The sequence below is a fragment of the Arachis hypogaea genome, chromosome 20, assembly GCF_003086295.3.
Source record: "Arachis hypogaea cultivar Tifrunner chromosome 20, arahy.Tifrunner.gnm2.J5K5, whole genome shotgun sequence".
Taxonomy (NCBI): Eukaryota; Viridiplantae; Streptophyta; class Magnoliopsida; order Fabales; family Fabaceae; genus Arachis; species Arachis hypogaea.
This window is the reverse complement of record NC_092055.1, coordinates 39,294,224-39,318,440: the sequence shown is the minus strand read 5'-3', so window position 1 is coordinate 39,318,440 and position 24,217 is coordinate 39,294,224. Positions and strand designations below refer to the sequence as shown.

The 24,217-nt window shown below is 37.0% G+C and overlaps 3 non-coding genes across 3 annotated transcripts; 2 read left to right on the top strand and 1 right to left on the bottom strand.

Moving 5' to 3' along the window:
• Window positions 1-8,984: 8,984 nt before the first annotated feature.
• On the top strand, window positions 8,985-9,092 carry LOC112788591 (small nucleolar RNA R71). Its single transcript, XR_003195951.1, has one exon. It is a non-coding gene; the product is annotated as a small nucleolar RNA R71 (small nucleolar RNA).
• A 7,041-nt stretch (window positions 9,093-16,133) lies between these two features.
• LOC112788569 (small nucleolar RNA R71) lies at window positions 16,134-16,241 on the top strand. Its single transcript, XR_003195929.1, has one exon. It is a non-coding gene; the product is annotated as a small nucleolar RNA R71 (small nucleolar RNA).
• A 6,776-nt stretch (window positions 16,242-23,017) lies between these two features.
• Window positions 23,018-23,121, bottom strand: LOC112788380 (small nucleolar RNA R71). Its single transcript, XR_003195746.1, has one exon. It is a non-coding gene; the product is annotated as a small nucleolar RNA R71 (small nucleolar RNA).
• Window positions 23,122-24,217: the final 1,096 nt, after the last annotated feature.

Here is a 24,217-nt window from a genome sequence, read left to right as displayed (position 1 = left end):
CACAAATTTAAATTTAAAAATAAAAATATTTCAAAATTTTTGCCAAAAAATAGCGAAATTTTAAGTGAAAAAGTGTGTTGTAACAAAGAAGCTATTCACCCATCTTATCATTAGTCAGAGACACCTCAAACCTAATTTCCTACCTTTTTCAAAGATTACAGTAGTTGTAAACTGTAGGAGGATTCTTTCTTCTTCATTATAATAAAAAAAATAATTTTTTATTATAATAATTAATTTTTTTATAATAAATCATTATGTATTTTTTGTCATAAATATAATTAATAATTGAAAAATAAAAAAAAATTAAATTTATAATAAATATTAAATATAATGAATGATAAACATAATAAATATTATAATTAATTTTTTAATGAATTATTTTTTAAAATAAAAAATAAAGTTTTTAATATTCATCCATCTTGTTATTAGTCAGAGGAAGCTTAACCCTAGTCACATACTTTGTGAAGGTTACCTCAACCTTCTCCATAAATTAGAGTAGTTGTAAACTGCAAGAGAGTTTTCTTCTTCTTTATTAAATTTTTAATTTGTTTAAGAAAGCAAGAGATGATTATTATATTATATTATATTTATTTTTTAACTTAATAGTAGCAAAACAATAAATAATAAATTATGATGCATTGAATTTATTATAATAATAAATCATATATATTAATTATTCATGATTATTTATTATTTTTTATTAATAAAAAATAAATAGTAAATTATGATGCATTGAATTTATTACTTGAGTTCATTGGTACATATAGATGCTAGTAAATAATGGAATTTAGCTAGAAATGGTGGCATGTTAGACCTCATTATTAGAATTAGGTTTTGGTTAGGTCCATGTCAGGATTTGCTTCACAAAATAAAGAGAGAAACTTCTTTCTCCCTCTCTATTTCTAATGTCATGGTTTCTGAGAATAAAAAAAAATGAAATATCTAACTCCAGAAAAGAAGGAGAAGAGTGCCATGAAGGAGAAGAGTACTGTCAATGAAAACACAGCAGAAACTACCAATGTTGATGTCTCACTAGTAAGGTAACCATGCTTAAAATGTGTTTAGATTATGTGAATGGTGTTAGGAATATGCATTTCAGCTTATTCGGTATGTTTTTTTGGTGGTAAAGTGAGGTTGCAAAAGGTACTGATAATGGAAACAGGTCGAGTCTGGAGGATAACATGCTAAATGTTGTGATCATGATTAAAGAGGTAAAATTAAAGAGATCATCGTTTAGGGAGGGTTTCTTAAAACATGAATAACGTGGGTACCAAGGAAGTAACTTCTTCTAGTGTTTCAACACGACATTTATCGTTGGATAATGATGTATCGTTGGATCATGGGAAGGCCATTCAAGCCTTGATTAGGGTTGCCAACTATGGCAACATTGACAAACCCAGGAAAAAAGAATAAAATACTAGCAGCATTGGTTGTGAGTAAAGGGCGAGAAAATCCGATAATATCGCTCCGAAAAAAGTTTGCAGGAAAAAAAGTCTTATCTGGGTCCGAAGCCTCCTCTTGGAAAATGAAGGGTGACAAGGACTATGTATTCCTCTTCTGAAAGGAAGTCTCTAATACACAAGGATAAGCATACAGGTCAACGCCGATCAGTGGTGGAAGCTGAGACAAAATCACCTACGCAAAGGTGATGTGTGATTAATGTCCCATTAAATTTTCTTGTCCATATTTATGGTTAGCTATAAAAAAACATGGTGGTTTCTTTTTGTACAATGAAAGTTAACCTTTGAAGAGCTGGACTCATCGTCTTTGTCGGGATCCGACGTCAGGAAAATTAAGCTCGGGATTTCGTTCACTTACCACACTCACCATGGACACCATTATGCCGAAGACATGCCACGGGTAAGACCATTTTTTCACCACCTTTTAACTTTGAGGTGTAGTGTACTTATTGCTAATGTCGTATTTGATGCGGCTGACTATCATGTATGGCTGAACGGTACTTAAATCTAGTGTTTCATCCCCCAGGGGAATGAACTTTATAAGAACCAAAATTAAATTAACCGCTTAGATAAAATAAAATAATAATTTAATTGACAAAAATAGGTTCAAAAATTTAGAGATATTAATTAAAAATTTTGGAGGTGAGATTTGTGAATTTGAAAAACTAGAGAAATTGTAAGATTTGGTAAAATCATATTTTGAGTCAACTTTGACGGGCTATAACTTGGCCCTCGGAGATTGATTCAAGCAAACTTTAGCTTAAATTAAAGATAATTAAGAGAGCTTTAAAACGGTATAAAGATGAGTGAAATTAGAATTTTGTAGAGAAAGTTATGGACGTTGGAAGTTAGGGTCAGAAAATTGGAAAATCTGTCTTGTGTGCCCATGCACACTGCTGTGCGCATGCACAGAACAGAGTGGGTGTTTCAACTCGTGTATACGCACGAGGGGGTGCGCGCATGCACACCCTAGAAAATTTTCAAGTTGTGCGTACGCACAGGTCGGGAAAGTCTTCTGGTGCGTGCATACGCACACAACTCTATGTGTATGCACAAGCCCTGTTTTTTAATAGAAATCCTGTTTTTAACTGTTTTACCTTCCTGGCAAGCTTGTAAACTTTCCTGATGCTTATTTAAGATCCCTTTGCTAGTATTTAGGCTTTAAAACAAGGGAGAACACAATAAGTGAATTTCAGTGGGTATTTTCTATTATGAGTTAGAGATGGTGACTTAGGCTTGGGATGAACTGTGGATGGAATGACATAAGTGAATTGTGGAGTGATGAGTTGATGATGCATTGAGAAAAATGAAAGATTGAGATTGTGAAAATTGATAAAGTGAAAGTTATTGAACTTGCAAAATATGAGAAATGATCATTGAGATTGAATTCTATACTACTGTTGTGCTATGATTGGAAAGTCATTATGCGCCTAGCAAGGATGGTAGTTAATCCTACGTGTCGAGGTTATGACGCTGGCGTAAGGACGGTGGTTAATTCTACTTACGTCAGATATGAGAGCTGAGGTTGTATCTTGCTAGCATAACCTTCTTTGCCGCAAGAGTGTGCAGGATATTATATCCCTAGGATGTGCATGATTATGTACAGGGCACTATATCCCTGGGTGCACGATAGTGTGCAGGACACGATATCCTTGGCATGGAAAAAAGGCTACATCTGAAAGGATGTGTCGGGTTGGCAACTTTGAACCGACAATGTGATATCACAGCCAATAGGACAGGCATTCATCATATGTATCTTCTATATGTTTGTTTGCTTTGCTTAACTTCTGTTATGCCTAAATGAATCACATGTCTACTTGCTATCTGTTTTACTTGTTGTATATTGGTATGCGAAATTGTTACTCTGAGGTTGTAAAATTTGTTGCTCGTTCTCTCCCTGGCAATGGCGCCAACAACTGGTGCACAATACCATGGTCCAAACATAACTTCACAACTTCGCACAACTAACCAGCAAGTGCACTGGGTCGTCCAAGTAATAAAACCTTACGTGAGTAAGGGTCGATCCCACGGAGATTGTCGGCTTGAAGCAAGCTATGGTCACCTTGTAAATCTCAGTCAGGCGGATATCAAATAGTTATGGAGTTTTCAAATATTGATAATAAATAAACAGAAAGTAAAGATAGAAATACTTATGTAATTCATTGGTTAGAATTTCAGATAAGCGTATAGATATGCTTTCGTTCCTCTGAACCTGTGCTTTCCAGCTGTCTTCATCCAATCAGTCTTACTCCTTTCCATGACAAGCTTTACGTAAGGGCATCACCGTTGTCAATGGCTACTTTTCATCCTCTCTGTGAAAATGGTCCGATGCGCTGTCACTGCATGGCTAATCATCTGGAGGCATCACCGTTGTCAATGGCTGCGTCCCATCCTCTCTGTGAAAATGGTCCAATGCGTTGTCACTGCATGGCTAATCATCTAGAGGTTCTCGATCATACTGGAATAGGATTTACTATCCTTTTGCGTCTGTCACTACGCCTAGCACTCGCGAGTTTGAAGCTCATCACAGTCATTCAATCCCTGAGTCCTACTCAAAATACTACAGACAAGGTTTAGACTTTCCAGACTCTCATGAATGCCGCCATCAATCTAGCTTATACCACGAAGATTCTGATTAAGAGATCCAAGATAAACTCATCCAATCTAAGGTGGAACGGAAGTGGTTGTCAGGCATGCGTTCGTGGGGGAATGATGATGATTGTCACGTTCATCACATTCATATTGAAGTGCGAATGAATATCTTAGAAGCGGAATAAGTTGAATTGAATAGAAAAACAGTACTACTTTGCATTAATTCATGAGGAACAGCAGAGCTCCACACCTTAATCTATGGAGTGTAGAAACTCTACCGTTGAAAATATATAAGTGAAAGGTTCAGGCATGGCCGAATAGCCAGCCCCCATGATCTAAGAACTAAACGTCCCAAGATGTCTAAAAGACTAGTAAAAAGTTCTATTTATACTAAACTAGTTATTAGGGTTTACAGAAGTAAGTAATTGATGCATAAATCTACTTCCGGGGCCCACTTGGTGTGTGCTTAGGCTGAGCTTGAAGTTTACACGTGGAGAGGTCATTCTTGGAGTTGAACGCCAGTTTGTAACGTGTTTCTGGCGTTCAACTCTGGCTTGTGACGTGTTTCTGGCGTTTAACTCCAGACTACAGCGTAGAACTGGCGTTCAACGCCCTTTTGCATCATCTAAACTCGGCCAAAGTATAAACTATTATATATTGCTGGAAAGCTCTGGATGTCTACTTTCCAACACAATTGGAAGCGCGCCATTTTGATTTCTGTAACTCTAGAAAATCCATTTTGAGTGCAGGGAGGTTAGAATCCAACAGCATCAGCAGTTCTTCTTCAACCTCTGAATCTGATTTTTGCTCAAGTCCCTCAATTTCAGCCAGAAAATACCTGAAATCACAGAAAAACACACAAACTCATAGTAAAGTCCAGAATTGTAAATTTAACATAAAAACTAATAAAAACATCCCTAAAAGTAACTAGATCCTACTAAAAACATACTAAAAACAATGCCAAAAAGTGTATAAATTATCCGCTCATCACAACACCAAACTTAAATTGTTGCTTGTCCCCAAGCAACTGAAAATCAAATAGGATAAAAAGAAGAGAATATACTATAAATTCCAAACTATCAATGAAACATAGCTCCAATCAGATAAGCGGGACTTGTAGCTTTTTGCCTCTTGAATAGTTTTGGCATCTCACTTTATCCATTGAAGTTCAGAATGATTGGCATCTATAGGAACTCAAAGTTTAGATAGTGTTATTGATTCTACTAGTTCATTATGTTGATTCTTGAACACAACTGCTTTATGAGTCTTGGCCGTGGCCCTAAGCACTTTGTTTTCCAGTATTACCACCGGATACATAAATGCCACAGACACATAATTGGGTGAACCTTTTCAGATTGTGACTCAGCTTTGCTAAAGTCCCCAATTAGAGGTGTCCAGGGTTCTTAAGCACACTCTTCTTTTGCTTTGGACCTTGACTTTAACCGCTCAGTCTCAAGTTTTCACTTGACACCTTCACGCCACAAGCACATGGTTAGGGACAGCTTGGTTTAGCCGCTTAGGCCAGGATTTTATTCCTTTAGGCCCTCCTATCCTCTGATGCTCAAAGCCTTGGGATCCTTTTTATTACCTTGCCTTTTGGTTTTAAGGGCTATTGGCTTTTTGCTCTTGCCTTTTGGTTTTAAGAGCTTTTGGCTTTTTCTGCTTGCTTTTTCTTTTTCTTTTTTTTTTCGCCATTTTTTTCTTTCTTTTTTTTTTTGCAAGCTTTTGTATTCACTGCTTTTTCTTGCTTCAAGAATCATTTTTATGATTTTTCAGATTATCAAATAACATGTCTCCTTGTCATCATTCTTTCAAGAGCCAACATATTTAACATTCATAAACAACAACTTCAAAAGACATATGCACTGTTCAAGCATTCATTCAGAAAACAAAAAGTATTGTCTCCACATCAAAATAATTAAACTAAGTTCAAGGATAAATTCAAAACTCATGTACTTATTGTTCTTTTGAATTAAAAAACATTTTTCATTTAAGAGAGGTGATGGATTCATATTCACTACTTTAAGGCATAGACAGTTAGACACTAATGATCATGTAATAAAGACACAAACATGGATAAACATTTAACATAAGAAAATGAAAAACAGAAAATTTGAGAACAAGGAATGAGTCCACCTTGGTGATGGTGGCGTTTCCTTCTTGAGGAACCAATGATGTCCTTGAGCTCTTCTATGTCTCTTCCTTGTCTTTGTTGCTCCTCCCTTATTGCTCTTTGATCTTCTCTAATTTTATGAAGGATGATGGAGTGCTCTTGATGTTCCACCCTTAGTTGCTCCCAATAATTGTGTGGAGGAAAATGTATCCCCTGAGGTATCTCAGGGATCTCTTGATTTGCAGTCAAATGTTCTACCACTGAGCTATAGACCATTGAGATGAATCTCTCCATCTCCTATGACTGGGAGGTAGAAGCTTTTGTCTTCCCTTTCCTCTTTCTAGAGGTTTCTCTGGCCTTAGGTTCCATCAATGGTTATGGAAAAATAAAAAGGCTTATGCTTTTACCACACCAAACTTAGAATGTTGCTCGCCCTCGAGCAAAAGAAGAAAGAATAGTAGAAGAAGAAGAAGATATGGAGGAGATGGAGGGATGTGTGTGGTGAATGGAAAACAGAAGGGATGATTGTGAATGGAGAGAGAGAGGGTGATATAAGATTATGAGGAGGTAAGGTGAGTGGAGGTATGTGGGGATCTTGTGGGGTCCACAGATGCTGAGATGATCCTGTGGGGTTCACAGATCCTGAGGTGTCAAGAAATTGCATCCCTGCACCAATTAGGCATGTAAAATGCCTTTGCATGCAATTCTGGCGTTTAAACGCCGAATTGATGTTTTTTCTGGGCGTTCAGCGCCCAGATGTAGCATGTTTCTGGCGTTGAACGCCAGTTTTATGCTTGTTTCTGGCGTTCAGCGCCAGCTTTCCTCAATGTGCATTCTTGGCGTCTGAACGCCAGGATGCTGCTTGTTTGGGGCGTTCAATGCCAGATCCATGCTCTGTTCTGGCGTTGAATGCCAGCCAGATGCTCCTTACTGGCGTTTAAACGCCAGTAAGATCCTCCTCCAGGGTGTGATTTTTCTTCTGCTGTTTTTGATTCTATTTTTTATTTTTCTACTTATTTTGTGACTCCACATGATCATGAACCTAATAAAACATGAAAGAACAATAAAAATAGAAATAGAATTAGATAAATAAAAATTGGGTTGCCTCCCAACAAGTGCTTCTTTAATGTCAATAGCTTGACAGTGGGCTCTCATGGAGCCTCACAGATGTTCAGAGCATTGTTGAGACTTTCTAACACCAAACTTAGAGTTTGGTTGTGGCCTCCCAACACCAAACTTAGAGTTTGACTGTGGGGGCTCTGGTTGACTCTGTTTTGAGAGAAGCTTACTGTGCCTCTTTCCCATGTTTACAGAAGGATGTCCTTGAGTTTTAAACTCAAGGGAGTCCTCATTCAATTGAAGGACTAGTTCTCCTCTGTCAACATCAATCACAGCTCTTGCTGTGGCTAGGAATGGTCTTCCAAGGATGATAGATTCATCCTCATCCTTCCCAGTATCAAGGATTATGAAATCAGCAGGATGTAAAGGCCTTCAACTTTTACTACCATGTCCTCTACTTGTCCATAAGCCTGTTTTCTGGAATTATTTGCCATCTCTAATGAGATTTTAGCAGCTTGCACCTCAAAGATTCCCAGTTTCTCCATTACAGAGAGTGGCATGAGGTTTCTTCCTGACCCAAGGTCACATAGAGCCTTCTCAAAGGTTATGGTGCCTATGGTACAAGGTATTAGGAACTTTCCAGGATCCTGTTTCTTCTGAGGCAATCTCAGTTGATCCAATACATTTAGTTCATTGGTGAACAGGGGAGGTTCATCTCCCCAAGTCTCATTACCAAATAAATTGGCATTCAGCTTCATGATTGCACCAAGGAACTTGGCAACTTGCTCTTCAGTAACATCCTCATTCTCTTCAGAAGAGGAATACTCATCGGAGCTCATGAAGGGCATAAGGAGGTTCAATGGAATCTCTATGGTCTCTAAATGAGCCTCAGATTCCTTTGGTTCCTTAGAGGGAAACTCCTTGTTGATCACTGGACGTCCCAGGAGGTCTTCCTCCTTGGGATTCACGTCCTCCCCTTCTTCCTTGGATTCGGCCATGATGGTTATATCAATGGCCTTGCACTCTTCTTTTGGATTTTCTTCTGTATTGCTTGGGAGAGTACTAGGAGGGATTTTAGTGATCTTTTTACTCAGCTGGCCCACTTGTGCCTCCAAATTTCTAATGGAGGACCTTGTTTCATTCATGAAACTCAGAGTGGCCTTAGATAAATCAGAGACTAAGTTTGCTAAATTAGAGGTATTTTGTTCAGAGTTCTCTGTCTGTTGCTGAGTGGATGATGGAAAAGGCTTGCTATTGCTAAACCTGTTTCTTCCACCATTATTAAAGCCTTGTTAAGGCTTTTGTTGATCCTTCCATGAGAAATTTGGGTGATTTCTCCATGAGGGGTTATAGGTGTTCCCATAAGGTTCACCCATGTACTTCACCTCTGCTATTGCAGGGTTCTCAGGATCATAAGCTTCTTCTTCAGAAGATGCCTCTTGAGTACTGTTGGATGCAGCTTGCATTCCATTCAGACTCTGAGAAATCATATTGACTTGCTGAGTTAATATTTTATTCTGAGCCAATATGGCATTCAGAGTATCTATTTCAAGAACTCCCTTCTTCTGAGACGTCCCATTACTCACAGGATTCCTCTCAGAAGTGTAAATGAACTGGTTATTAGCAACCATGTCAATGAGTTCTTGAGCTTCTGCAGGTATTTTTTTTAGGTGAATGGATCCACCTGCAGAAGTATCCAATGACATCTTAGCTAATTCAGACAGACGATCATAGAATATATCCATGATGGTCCATTCTGAAAGCATGTCAGAAGGACACCTTTTGGTCAGTTCCTTGTATCTCTCCCAAGCTTCATAGAGGGATTCACCTTCTTTCTGTCTGAAGGTTTGAACATCCACTCTAAGCTTACTCAGCTTTTGAGGAGGAAAGAACTTGGCTAAGAAAGCCTTAACCAGCTTATCCCAAGAGTTCAGGCTATCCTTAGGTTGAGAGTCGAACCATATTCTAGCTCTGTCTCTCACAGCAAAAGGGAAAAGAATGAGCCTGTAGACTTTAGGATCTACTCCATTAGTTTTAACAGTATCACATATCTGCAAGAATTCAGTTAAGAACTGAAAAGGATCTTCAGATGGAAGTCCATGAAACTTGCAGTTTTGTTGCATCAGAGAAACTAATTGAGGTTTAAGCTCAAAGTTGTTTGCTCCAATGGCAGGGATGGAGATGCTTCTTCCATGTAAATTGGAATTAGGTGCAGTAAAGTCACCAAGCATCCTCCTTGCATTATTATTATTTTCGGCTGCCATTTCCTCTTCCTGTTCGAAAATTCTTGTAAGGTTGTCTCTGGATTGTTGTATTTTAACTTCTCTTAGTTTCCTTTTTAGAGTCCTTTCAGGTTCAGGGTCTGCTTCAACAAGAGTGTTCTTGTCCTTGCTCCTGCTCATATGAAAAAGAAGGGAACAGAAAATAATAATAGGGATCCTTTTTACCACAGTATAGAGGTTCCCTTGTTGTTAGAAGAAAAGGGAATAAGAGTGAAGAAGAATGGATAATCCAAATACAAGGGTGAGGATAAGAGCAATGATTTGAGATGAAGAGAAGTGTTAGTAAATAAATTAATAAATAGAAGAAGATGAGAGAGAGAGAGAAGTTTTCGAAAATAATTTTGAAAAAGAGTTAATGATTTTCGAAAATTAAAGGAGAATTGAAATTAAAATTAAAATTTAAACAATTAATTAATTAAAAAGAATTTTTGAAAAAGAAGGAGGTATTTTCGAAAATTAGAGAGGGATAGTTAGTTAGGTAGTTTTGAAAGAGATAAGAAGCAAACAAAAAGTTAATTAGTTAGTTGAAACAAACTTGAAAATCAATTTTGAAAAGATAAGAAGATAAGAAGTTAGAAAAGATATTTTAAAATCAAATTTTTGAAAAAGATATGTTTTAAAAAGATATGATTAAAAAGATATGATTTTGAAAATGATAAAATAAAAAGATATTTTTGAAAAGATATGATTGAAATTAGTTTTGAAAAATATTTGATTTTTAAAATCACAATTAATGACTTGGTTCACAAGAAATCACAAGATATGATTCTAGAACTTAAAGTTTGAATCTTTCTTAACAAGTAAGTAACAAACTTGAAATTTTTGAATCAAAATATTGATTGTTGATGATATTTTCGAAAATATGATGTAAAATTGAGAAAAAGATTTTTGAAAAATATTTTTAAGATTTTCGAAAATAAGTAAGAAAAATGAAAAAGATTTGATTTTTGAAAAAGATTTTGAAAAAGATAGGATTTTTAAATTGAAAATTTGATTTGACTCATAAGAAATAACTAAATTTTAAAAAATTTTGAAAAAGTCAACTCAAATTTTCGAAAATTTATGAGTGGAAAAGGAAAAGATATTTTTTTTATTTTTGAATTTTTAATGATGAAAGAGACAAACATGAAAATGATGCAATGCATGAAAATTTTGGATCTAAACATGTGATGCATGCAAGAACACTATGAATGTCAAGATGAACACCAAGAACACTTTGAATGTCAAGATGAACATCAAGAACATATTTTTGAAAAATTTTTAAGAAAAGAAAACATGCAAGACACCAAACTTAGAAAATTTTTCATGTATAGACACAATGAATGCAAGAATGCATATGAAAAACAAGAAAAGACACAAAACAAGAAAATATGAAGATCAAACAAGAAGACTGGCCAAGAACAACTTGAAGATCATGAAGAACACTATGAATGCATGAATTTTCGGAAAAATACATAAAGAATTTTTAGAAAAAAAATTCAAATGACACCAAACTTGAAATTGACTCAAGACTTAAACAAGAAACACAAAATATTTTTTATTTTTATGATTTTATGATTTTTTTGGATTTTTTTCAAAAATTAATGTGAAAAAGAAAATAAGAATTCCAAAATCTTTAAGAAGAATTCCAGGAATCTTTCAATATTAGCCCAAAGCTCCAATCAAAGGGTTAGACATGGCTTAATAGCCAGTCAAGCTTTAGTATGTAACTCAGATATACTGCTCATTAGTTATCAAATTAACTTGCCTCTATGCTGATGGTTTGGAAGCCTTAGTCCAAAAGATTTTAGACATGGCTTTACAGCCAGCCAGGCTTCAACATGCTTCATGAAACACTAGAATTCATTCTTAAAAATTTAGAATAATTTTCGAAAACAGATGAGAAATTTTTGAAAGATTTTTGAAAATTTTTTGAAAATAAAACAAAAAGAAAATTACCTAATCTGAGCAACAAGATGAACCGTCAGTTGTCCAAACTCGAACAGTCCCCGGCAACGACGCCAAAAACTTGGTATGCAAAATTGTTACTCTGAGGTTGTAAAATTTGTTTCTCGTTCTCTCCCTGGCAATGGCGCCAACAACTGGTGAACAATAACATGGTCCAAACATAACTTCACAACTTCACACAACTAACTAGCAAGTGCACTGGGTCGTCCAAGTAATAAAACCTTACGTGAGTAAGGGTCGATCCCACGGAGATTGTCGGCTTGAAGCAAGCTATGGTCACCTTGTAAATCTCAGTCAGGTGGATATCAAATAGTTATGGAGTTTTCAAATATTGATAATAAATAAACAGAAAGTAAAGATAGAAATACTTATGTAATTCATTGGTTAGAATTTCAGATAAGCGTATAGAGATGCTTTTGTTCCTCTGAACCTCTGCTTTCCTGCTGTCTTCATCCAATCAGTCTTACTCCTTTCCATGGCAAGCTTTACGTAAGGGCATCACCGTTGTCAATGGCTACTTTTCATGCTCTCTGTGAAAATGGTCCGATGCGCTATCACTGTATGGCTAATCATCTGGAGGCATCACCGTTGTCAATGGCTGCATCCCATCCTCTCTATGAAAATGGTCCAATGCGCTGTCACTGCATGGCTAATCATCTAGAGGTTCTCGATCATACTGGAATAGGATTTACTATCCTTTTGCGTCTGTCACTACGCCCAGCACTCGCGAGTTTGAAGCTCGTCACAGTCATTCAATCCCTGAGTCCTACTCGGAATACCACAGACAAGGTTTAGACTTTCCGGACTCTCATGAATGCCGCCATCAATCTATCTTATACCACGAAGATTCTGATTAAGAGATCCAAGAGATACTCATCCAATCTAAGGTGGAACGGAAGTGGTTGTTAGGCACGCGTTCGTGGGGGAATGATGATGATTGTCACATTCATCACATTCATATTGAAGTGCGAATGAATATCTTAGAAGCGGAATAAGTTGAATTGAATAGAAAAACAGTAGTACTTTGCATTAATTCATGAGGAACAGCAGAGCTCCACACCTTAATCTATGGAGTGTAGAAACTCTACCGTTGAAAATACATAAGTGAAAGGTTCAGGCATGGCCGAATGGCCAGCCCCCATGATCTAAGAACTAAACGTCCCAAGATGTCTAAAAGACTAGTAAAAAGTTCTATTTATACTAAACTAGTTACTAGGGTTTACAGAAGTAAGTAATTGATGCATAAATCCACTTGGTGTGTGCTTGGGCTGAGCTTGAAGTTTACACGTGGAGAGGTCATTCTTGGAGTTGAACGCCAGTTTGTAACGTGTTTCTGGCGTTCAACTCTGGCTTGTGACGTGTTTCTGGCGTTTAACTCCAGACTACAGCGTAGAACTGGCGTTCAACGCCCTTTTGCGTCATCTAAACTCGGCCAAAGTATGGAATATTATATATTGCTGGAAAGCTCTGGATGTCTAATTTCCAACGCAATTAGAAGCACTCCATTTTGAGTTTTGTAGCTCTAGAAAATCCATTTTGAGTGCAGGGAGGTCAGAATCCATCAGCATCAGCAGTTCTTCTTCAACCTCTGAATTTGATTTTTGCTCAAGTCCCTCAATTTCAGCCAGAAAATACCTGAAATCACAGAAAAACACACAAACTCATAGTAAAGTCCAGAATTGTGAATTTAACATAAAAACTAATAAAAACATCCCTAAAAGTAACTAGATCCTACTAAAAATATACTAAAAACAATGCCAAAAAGCGTATAAATTATCCGCTCATCATATATGTATATTACTTGTGCTTTACTTGTATGCATTACCTGTGTTTTTCTGATGGGATTGAGGAGGCTTGGTAGGCAGTGGAGATGGGATCGCATGAAGGATAAGTTGGTGAAGGCTGTGGGACAGCGGTGGCTAGTATTAGTTAGAAATACCCTAAGTTAGAATACCCTATTTCTGGTTTACACTTTGTGTTTCGTTAAGCTTGAATAACGGTAACGATGTAAAGTTCTAGGATTTCCTTTGACTTCCTGGAACCTTATATCTTATGTATTGAGAACTGTTACCATACTGAGAACCTCCGGTTCTCATACCATACGTTGTTGTTATTTTTCAAATGCAGGTCGTAACCCACCTTGGCGAGTTGCGGACTGGTGATAGAGCGGATGATCGCTTCTATCTTTTGTCTTTTGGTTGTTTTGGTGTAGCTTTTCTCTCGTTATTGTATATTAAACTTGTTGCCTTAGAGGCTTACTTTGAGAGGATAGGATGTTGCTGTTTAACTTCTAAAACTCTGTTGTATTTTTCTATTTGAGCTAACTGGCCTAAACTTTATAGGCTATGTCTAGTTCTCTTTTGTATACTATATATATACACACACACTTTGATTATCCTATATCTATGATCCTTTCCTTATCTTTATGCATTTGTTTATCGTGTGTGAACGCTTCACGCTTTTGTATCTCTATTTTTGAGCTTTATTTCTTCACCGGGCATCTAGTATATTATATTCTTTGACTATATATGATTATACGAGCTTTAAAATTGTCATGGCACTTTGTTATCCTTTACTTTACAGCTAGAGGTAATGCTTAGGGTGATAGGGTGTTACAAACTTCATCAGAAATGAGCTGGCCATTGCGGAATACATATTCTCATCAGATATGGACACTACGTATGGTTATTTGGCATGGATCCATCACAATGAAGTTAGATGTGAGTTTTGACTTGTGCTACAGAATGCTATTGAGATAATATCCCATAACTAAACCCTAAATATGTTACATCCATGGAAGTCTTCATTGAGGACGAAAATGCTCAAGGAGATTAAAATGCTCGTTTTACACTACGTCCTAGGCAACAAATAGTTGAAGATGTATGTATTTGTTATAAGATGTTGTACTAGTTGGTTGGAGTCCTTACACATGTATAATTTAAGTAACATTTCAATCATTTTCTTGTAGGTTATAAATCTTGTTTGCACAATACTAACTCATGACAATAATCTCGCAACGTGGTTTCTTCAAACCACCTTTTCGGTAATTTTTTTTCCATACAATTTTTGTTTTTACAAAATTCTTAAAACCAATCCTTCCTTAGTTGACTAACTCATCCACCTATACCTCTGTAACAAGTGGCCCTTAGCCCAATGAATCATATTATCAACACATTAAGTACATCCACACTGGGTTCATGGGATTTGTTGATGACTTATGGATGGTGAGCAATGTTAGTTGACTTTTAAATAAGTATAATAAACGAAAAACTAAAAATGTTATACCGAACCCTTTTGGCTACATTTTTATCTTTTTGATGGTATCTCAGATATATGTTCCCATGTATAGATATTATCATTGGTATCTCATGGTAGTGGATCTAGTTAACTGAAATTTGTTGTATTTGGACTTTACAAAAAATAATGACCACAGAGAAGCTTAAGTATCATAAATAAAATTTATGGTAAGAGTGACTAAAATTTCACAAATATGCCCTATTTATAACATTGTGGAGATAAAATATATGTTATTAATTTTTCCTTTCATTTTATGTTGTGGAAGGATTTTTTATTGAGAATATGCTGGAGGATAAGAGATTTTGGAGAAAGGGTGACCATTACAAGCCACACCCATCAACTTTTAATGTTGTGGGGCCTATAATTGGATAGCAAGACGAGCTCTCGTAAGAATTCTTTTGTTTTCCTGTAGAATTCTAGTTTATTGTGAATAGGTTCACACATGAATTGCTTCTCATTTCGTTAACAATATTTGGAAGTTCATTTATGGGCCAGAACGATTATGGAGTTTGGATGTGCCAATGAATGATGCAAAATTGGGTTTGGAAGAATATTGAATTAGAGGTAAGTCCCTAACAACTTGTAAAAACTGGAGTTTTTCACGTAAAACTATTTTAATAAAATAATTTTAGTGCCTGGAATAGATTCAAAATTTAAAAATTTTAATTTGAAAATATAAAGGTGAAATTTGATTTCAATGAATTTTTCTAAGTTGAAAAATGTGTCTTTTCGAAAAATTTCTGTAAAAATGCGTACTGGCGCTTAGGCCAGCAGTACCGGCTCTAGTCTGTCCAATACCACGTATTTTGGAAAATAAGATTTTTTTTAAAATTGATTTATTATTTTGAAAGGATAAAAATAATTTAAAGGCTTGCTATTGCTAAACCTGTTTCTTCCACCATTATTAAAGCCTTGTTGAGGCTTTTGTTGATCCTTCCATGAGAGATTTGGGTGATTTCTCCATGAGGGATTATAGGTGTTTCCATATGGTTTACCCATGTAATTCACCTCTGCTATTGCAGGGTTCTCAGGATCATAAGCTTCTTCTTCAGAAGATGCCTCTTGAGTACTGTTGGATGCAGCTTGCATTCCATTCAGACTCTGAGAAATCATATTGACTTGCTGAGTCAATATTTTATTCTGAGCCAATATGGCATTCAGAGTATCAATTTCAAGAACTCCCTTCTTCATAGGCGCCCCATTACTCACAGGATTCCTCTCAGAAGTGTACATGAACTGGTTATTAGCAACCATGTCAATGAGTTCTTGAGCTTCTGCAGGCATTTTCTTTAGGTGAATGGATCCACCTGCAGAAGTATCCAATGACATCTTAGCTAATTCAGACAGACCATCATAGAATATATCCAGGATGGTCCATTCTGAAAGCATGTCAGAAGGACACATTTTGGTCAGTTCCTTGTATCTCTCCCAAGCTTCATAGAGGGATTCACCTTCTTTCTGTCTGAAGGTTTGAACATCCACTCTAAGCTTACTCAGATTTTGAGGAGGAAAGAACTTGGCTAAGAAAGCCTTGACCAGCTTATCCCAAGAGTTCAAGCTGTCTTTAGGTTGAGAATCCCAAGGAGGAAGACCTCCTAGGACTTCCTGTGTTCAATAAGGAGTTTCCCTCTGAGGAACCAAAGGAATCTGAGGCTCATCTAGAGACCATAGAGATTCTATTAAACCTCCTTATGCCATTCATGAGCTCTGATGAATATTCTTCTTCTAAAGAGAATGAGGATGTCACTGAAGAGCAAGTTGCCAAGTACCTTGGTGCAATCATGAAGCTGAATGCCAATCTATTTGGTAAAGAGACTTGGGGAGATGAACCTCCCCTGTTCACCAATGAACTAAATGTATTGGATCAACTGAGATTGCCTCAGAAGAAATAGGATCCTGGAAAGTTCCTGATACCTTGTACCACAGGCACCATGACCTTTGAGAAGGCTCTATGTGATCTTGGGTCAGGAATAAACCTCATGCCACTCTCTGTAATGGAGAAATTGGAATCTTTGAGGTACAAGCTGCTAAAATCTCATTAGAGATGGCAGACAATTCCAGAAAACAGGCTTATGGACAAGTAGAGGACATAGTAGTAAAGGTTGAAGGCCTTTGCATCTCTGCTGATTTCATAATCCTAGACATTGGGAAGGATGAGGATGAATCCATCATCCTTGGAAGACCCTTCCTAGCCACAGCAAGAGCTGTGATTGATGTTGACAGAGGTGAACTAGTCCTTCAATTGAATGAGGACTCCCTTGAGTTTAAAACTCAAGGACATCCTTATTTAAACATGGAAAAGAGGCACAGTAAGCTTCTCTCAAAACAGAGTCAACCAGAGCCCCCACAGTCAAACTCTAAGTTTGGTGTAGGGTGCCACAACCAAACTCTAAGTTTGGTGTTGAACTCCCATATCCAAACTCTAATTTTGGTGTTGGAAAGTCTCAACAATGCTCTGAACATCTGTGAGGCTCCACGAGAGCCCACTGTCAAGCTATTGACATTAAAGAAGCGCTTGTTGGGAGGCAACCCAATTTTTATTTATCTAATTTTAATTTATTTTTATTGTTATTTCATATTTTATTAGGTTCATGATCATGTGGAGTCACAAAATAAATATAAAAATTGAAAACGGAATCAAAAACAGCAGAAGAAAAATCACACCATGGAGGAGGATCTCACTGGCGTTTAAACGCCAGAAAGGAGCATCTGTCTGGCGTTGAACGCCAGAAACAAGCAGCATCCTGGCGTTCAGACGCCAGAAATGCACAGTGAAGAAGAGCTGGCGCTGAACGCCAGAAACAAGCATCTGGCTGGCGTTCAACGCCAGAAATATGCTGCATCTGGGCGTTGAACGCCCAGAACAAGCATCAGTTCGGCGTTTAAATGCCAGAATTGCATGCAAAGGCATTTTACATGCCTAATTGGTGCAGGGATGCAATTCCTTGACACCTCAGGATCTGTGGACCCCACAGGATCAACTCAGCATCTGTGGACCCCACAGGATCCCCACCTACCGAGTCATGGGAGATGGAAAGATTCATCTCCAAAGCTCATCAAGACCACTTCTATGGTGTTGTGGCCAAGAAGAAGGTGATCCCCGAGGTCCCTTTCAAACTCAAGAGAAATGAGTATCCGGAGATCCGACATGAGATCCATAGAAGAGGTTGGGAAGTTCTAACAAACCCCATCCAACAAGTCGGAATTCTAATGGTTCAAGAGTTCTATGCTAATGCATGGATCACAAGGAACCATGATCAAAGTAAGAACCCAAACCCAAAGAATTATCTCACCATTGTTCGGGGGAATTACTTAGATTTTAGTCCGGAAAATGTATGGTTGGCGTTCAACTTGCCAATGATGGAAGAGAACGCACGCCCCTACACAAGGAGTGTCAACTTTGATCAAAGGTTGGACCAAGTCCTCATGGACATATGTGTGGAAGGAGCTCAATGGAAGATTGACTCAAAAGGCAAACTGGTTCAACTGAGAAGACTGGACCTTAAGCCTGCAGCTAGAGGATGGTTGGAGTTCATTCAACGCTCAATCATTCCCAAGGGTAATAAAAAGGATCCCAAGGGTTTGAACATCAGTGGATAGGAGGGCCTAAAGGAATAAAATCCTGGCCTAAGCGGCTAAACCAAGCTGTCCCTAACCATGTGCTTGTGGCGTGAAGGTGTCAAGTGAAAACTTGAGACTGAGCGGTTAAAGTCAAGGTCCAAAGCAAAAAAAAGAGTGTGCTTAAGAACCCTGGATACCTCTAATTGGGGACTTTAGCAAAGCTGAGTCACAATCTGAAAAGGTTCACCCAGTTATGTGTCTGTGGCATTTATGTATCCGGTGGTAATACTGGAAAACAAAGTGCTTAGGGCCACGACCAAGACTCATAAAGTAGCTGTGTTCAATAATCAACATACTGAACTAGGAGAATCAGTAACACTATTTGAACAATGAGTTCCTATAGATGCCAATCATTCTGAACCTCAATGGATAAAGTGAGATGCCAAAACTATTCAAGAGGCAAAAAGCTACAAGTCCCGCTCATCTAATTGGAGCTATGTTTCATTGATAGTTTGGAATTTATAGTATATTCTCTTCTTTTTATCCTATTTGATTTTCAGTTGCTTGGGGACAAGCAACAATTTAAGTTTGGTGTTGTGATGAGCAGATAATTTATACGCTTTTTGTTATTATTTTTAGTATGTTTTTAGTAGGATCTAGTTACTTTTAGGGAAGTTTTCATTAATTTTTATGTTAAATTCACATTTCTGGACTTTACTATGAGTTTGTTTGTTTTTCTGTGATTTCAGGTATTTTCTGGCTGAAATTGAGGGACTTGAGCAAAAATCAGATTCAGAGGTTGAAGAAGGACTGCTGATGCTGTTGGATTCTGACCTCCCTGCACTCAAAGTGGATTTTTTGGAGCTACAGAACTCAAAATTGCGCGCATTCAATTGTGTTGGAAAGTAGACATCCAGGGCTTTCCAGAAATATATAATAGTCCATACTTTGGCCGAGTTTAGATGATGCAAAAGGGCGTTGAACGCCAGTTCTACGCTGCAGTCTGGAGTTAAACGCCAGAAACACGTCACGAACCAGAGTTGAACGCCAGAAACACGTTACAAACTGGCGTTCAACTCCAAAAGAAGCCTCTGCACGTGGAAAGCTAAAGCTCAGCCCAAGCACACACCAAGTGGGCCCCGGAATTGGATTTATGCATCAATTACTTACTTATGTAAACCCTAGTAGCTAGTTTAGTATAAATAGGAATTTTTACTATTGTATTTTCATCTTTTGGAAGATCCTGGATTATATTTTTGATCCTGTGATCACGTTTTGGGGGCTGGCCTCTCGGCCATGTCTGGACTTTTCGCTTATGTATTTTCAACGGTAGAGTTTCTACACTCCATAGATTAAGGTGTAGAGCTCTGCTGTTCCTCAAAGATTAATGCAAAGTACTTCTGTTTTTCTATTCAATTCAACTTATTCCGCTTCTAAGATTTTCATTCGCACTTCAACATGAATGTGATGAACGTGACAATTATCATCATTTCCTTACGAACGCGTGCCTGACAACCACTTCCGTTCTACCTTAGATTGAATGAGTATCTCTTGGATCTCTTAATCAGAATCTTCGTGGTATAAGCTAGATTGATGGCGGCATTCATGAGAATCCGGAAAGTCTAAACCTTGTCTGTGGTATTCTGAGTAGGATTCCGGGATTGAATGACTGTGACGAACTTCAAACTCGCGAGTGCTGGGCGTAGTGACAGACGCAAAAGGAGGGTGAATCCTATTCCAGTATGATCGAGAACCTCAGATGATTAGCCGTGCTGTGACAGAGCATTTGGACCTTTTTCACAAGAGGATGGGATGTAGCCATTGACAACGGTGATGCCCTTACATAAAGTGTGCCATGGAAAGGAGTAGGACTGATTGGATGAAGACAGCAGGAAGCCAGAGGTTCAGAGGAACGAAAGCATCTCTATACGCTTATCTGAAATTCTCACCAATGAATTACATAAGTATTTCTATCTTTTCTATTTATTTATCATTATTATTCGAAAACTCCATAACCATTTGATATCTGCCTGACTAAGATTTACAAGGTGACCATAGCTTGCTTCAAGCCGACAATCTCCGTGGGATCGACCCTTACTCACGTAAGGTTTTATTACTTGGACGACCCAGTGCACTTACTGGTTAGTTGTGCGAAGTTGTGAAGTTTTGTTTGGACCATGGTATGGTGCACCAGTTTGTTGGCGCCATTGCCAGGGAGAGAACGAACAACAAATTTTACAAATCTAAATCTGAGTGATCACGATTTTGCATACCAAGTTTTTGGCGCCGTTGCCGGGGATTGTTCGAGTTTGGACAACTGACGGTTCATCTTGTTGCTTAGATTGGGTAATTTTCTTCTTATTTTCAAAAAGTTTTCAAAAAAATTTTTCAAAAAAAATTTCTTTCAAAAATTTCTCATCTGTTTTCGAAAATTATTCTAAAATTTTTTAAGAATGAATTCTAGTGTTTCATAACGCATGTTGAAGCCTGACTGGCTGTAAAGCCATGTCTAAATTCATTTGGACTGGGGCTTCCAACCCAATATTAACAAGAGCAAGCTAGTTGTTGCTAATCCACCTACTGCTGTTCCAGATCCACCTGATTTACATCCTAAAGCTGACTGGCTATTAAGCCATGTCCAACCCTTTGATTAGAGCTTTGGGCTAATATTGAAAGATTCCTGGAATTCTTCTTAAAGATTTTGGATTTCTTATTTTCTTTTTCCTACATGTTTTTCGAAAATAACATACAAAAATCCAAAAAAAAATTATAAAATAAAAAAAATCAAAAATATTTTGTGTTTCTTGTTTGAGTCTTGAGTCAATTTTTAAGTTTGGTGTCAATTGCATACTCATCTTGCATTTTTCGAAAATTGCATTCATGCATTGCATTCACCATGATCTTCAAGTTGTTCTTGATAAACCTTCTTGATTGATCTTCATATTATATTGTTTTGTGTTGTATGGTGTTTTTCATATGCATTCTTGAATTCTTAGTGTCTAAGCATTAAAAATTTCTAAGTTTGGTGTCTTGCATGTTTTCTTTGCATAAAAAATTTTTCAAAAATATGTTCTTGATGTTCATCTTGATCTTCATAGTGTTTTTGGTGTGCATCTTGACATTCATAGCATTCTTGCATGCATTCATTATTTTGATCCAACATTTTCATGCATTGCATCATTTTCATGTTTTTCTCTCTCATCATAAAAAATTCAAAAATAAAAAAATATATATCTTCCTTTTTTTTCTCTCATAAATTTCGAAAATTTGGATTGACTTTTTCAAAAATTTTTAAAATCTAGTTGTTTTTATGAGTCAAATCAAATTTTTAATTTAAAAATCTTATCTTTTTCAAAAATCAAATCTTTTTCATTTTTCTTATTTATTTTCGAAAATTATAAAAATATTTTTCAAAAATCTTTTTCCTAATTTCATCTCATAATTTTTGAAAATATCATCATCAATTAATGTTTTGATTCAAAACTTTCAAGTTTGTTACTTGCTTGTTAAGAAAGATTCAAACTTTAAATCCTAGAATCATATCTTGTGATTTCTTGTGAGTCAAGTCATTAATTGTGATTTTAAAAATCAAATCTTTTTCAAAACTAATTTCAATCATATCTTTTCAAAAATATCTTCTTATCTTTTTTCAAAATCATATCTTTTTAATCATATCTTTTTAAAAAAACATATCTTTTTCAAAAATTTGATTTTAAAATATCTTTTCTAACTTCTTATCTTCTTATCTTTTCAAAATTGATTTTCAAATTTGTTTCAACTAACTAACTAACTTTTTGTTTGTCTCTTATCTCTTTCAAAACTACCTAACTAACCATCTCTCTCTAATTTTCGAAAATATCTCCCTCTTTTTCAAAAATTCTTTTTAATTAACTAATTGTTTCAAATTTTAATTTTAATTTTTGAAAATCACTAACCGATTTTTCAAAAATAATTTTCGAAAATCCTTCTCTCTCATCTCTTTCTATTTACTTATTCATCTACTAACACTTCATCTCACCCAAATTCGAACCCACTCTGCCATCTGTGTTTGAATTTTCTCTTCTTCCCTTCTTTACATTACATTCTTTTCTTCTTCTACTCACACAGGGGAACCTCTATACTTGGGCAAAAAGGATCCCTATTATTATTATTATTTTTCTGTTCCCTCTTTTTCATATGAGCAGGAGCAAGGACAAGAACATTCTTGTTGAAGCAGACCCTAAACCTGAAAGGACTCTGAAGAGGAAATTAAGAGAAGCTAAAATACAACAATCCAGCAAGCACCTTTCAGAAATTTTCAAACAAGAAGAGGAGATGGCAGCCGAAAATAATAATAATGCAAGGAGGATGCTTGGTGACTTTACTACACCTAATTTTTACATGGAAGAGGCATCTCCATTCCTGCCATTGGAGCAAATAACTTTGAGCTGAAACCTCAATTAGTTTCTCTGATGCAGCAGAACTGCAAGTTTCATGGACTTCCATCTGAAGATCCTATTCAGTTCTTAACTGAATTCTTGCAGATATGTGATACTGTTAAGACTAATGAAGTAGATTCTGAAGTCTACAGGCTCATGCTTTTCCCTTTTGCTGTAAGAGACAGAGCTAGAATATGGTTGGATTCTCAACCTAAAGATAGCTTGAACTCTTGGGATAAGCTGGTCAAGGCTTTCTTAGCCAAGTTCTTTCCTCCTCAAAAGCTGAGTAAGCTTAGAATGGATGTTCAAACCTTCAGACAGAAAGAAAGTGAATCCCTCTATGAAGCTTGGGAGAGATACAAGGAATTGACCAAAAAGTGTCATTCTGACATGCTTTCAGAATGGACCATCTTGGATATATTCTATGATGGTCTGTCTGAATTGGCTAAGATGTCATTGGATACTTCTGAAGGTGGATCCATTCACCTAAAGAAAACGCCTGCAGAAGCTCAAGAACTCATTGACATGGTTGCTAATAACCAGTTCATGTACACTTCTGAAAGGAATCCTGTGAATAATGGGACGCCTATGAAGAAGGGAGTTCTTGAAATTGATACTCTGAATACTATATTGGCTCAGAATAAAATATTGACTCCGCAAGTAAATATGATTTCTCAGAGTCTGAATGGAATGCAAGCTGCATCCAACAGTACTCAAGAGGCATCTTCTGAAGAAGAAGCTTATGATCCTGAGAACCCTGCAATAGCAGAGGTGAAGTACATGGGTGAACCTTATGGAAACACCTATAACCCCTCATGGAGAAATCACCCAAATTTCTCATGGAAGGATCAACAAAAGCCTCAACAAGGCTCTAATAATGGTGGAAAAAACAGGTTTAGCAATAGCAAGCCTTTTCCATCATCCACTCAACAACAGACAGAGAACTCTGAACAAAATACCTCTAATTTAACAAATTTAGTCTCTGATCTGTCCAAGGCCACTGTAAGTTTTATGAATGAAACAAGGTCCTCAATTAGAAATTTGGAGGCACAAGTGGGCCAGCTGAGTAAAAGGATCACTGAAATCCCCCCTAGTACTCTCCCAAGCAATACAGAAGAAAATCCAAAAGGAGAGTGCAAGGCCATTGAAATGACCATCATGGCCGAATCCAAGGAGGAAGGGGAGGACGTGAATCCCAAGGAGGAAGACCTCCTGGGACTTCCTGTGATCAATAAGGAGTTTCCCTCTGAGGAACCAAAGGAATCTGAGGCTCATCTAGAGACCATAGAGATTCCATTAAACCTCCTTATGCCATTCATGAGCTCTGATGAATATTCTTCTTCTGAAGAGAATGAGGATGTCACTGAAGAGCAAGTTGCCAAGTACCTTGGTGCAATCATGAGGCTGAATGCCAATCTATTTGGTAAAGAGACTTGGGGAGATGAACCTCCCATGTTCATCAATGAACTAAATGCATTGGATCAACTG